The 233-nt window shown below is 42.1% G+C and overlaps 1 protein-coding gene across 2 annotated transcripts in view; it reads left to right on the top strand.

The window, feature by feature from the left end:
* Positions 1–233, top strand: part of alk (ALK receptor tyrosine kinase) — a 397,773-nt gene that overhangs the window by 147,880 nt on the left and 249,660 nt on the right. The gene's annotated exons all lie outside the window — the stretch shown is intronic.

Here is a 233-nt window from a genome sequence, read left to right as displayed (position 1 = left end):
GTCAGCCTGCAGACATAGGCAGACATGACAGCTTAACATTTGACGGCCTGATCAACAGAGAGCCGGCAAATGAGAGAAGCCACTGCTAAATGCTAAACTAAAGTAGCTAACAGTGTGTAAACAACTTTTGGATTAGCAAGAATGTCGCTAAAAGGAGATCAGTATGAGTGCTACGCGGATAATTCACCGATTAGCATTAAAGCGCCCATATTATGCTCATTTTTAGGTTCATA

The sequence above is a fragment of the Etheostoma spectabile genome, chromosome 20 (genome assembly GCF_008692095.1).
Source record: "Etheostoma spectabile isolate EspeVRDwgs_2016 chromosome 20, UIUC_Espe_1.0, whole genome shotgun sequence".
Classification (NCBI taxonomy): domain Eukaryota; kingdom Metazoa; phylum Chordata; class Actinopteri; order Perciformes; family Percidae; genus Etheostoma; species Etheostoma spectabile.
This window is presented reverse-complemented; position numbering and strand designations above follow the sequence as displayed.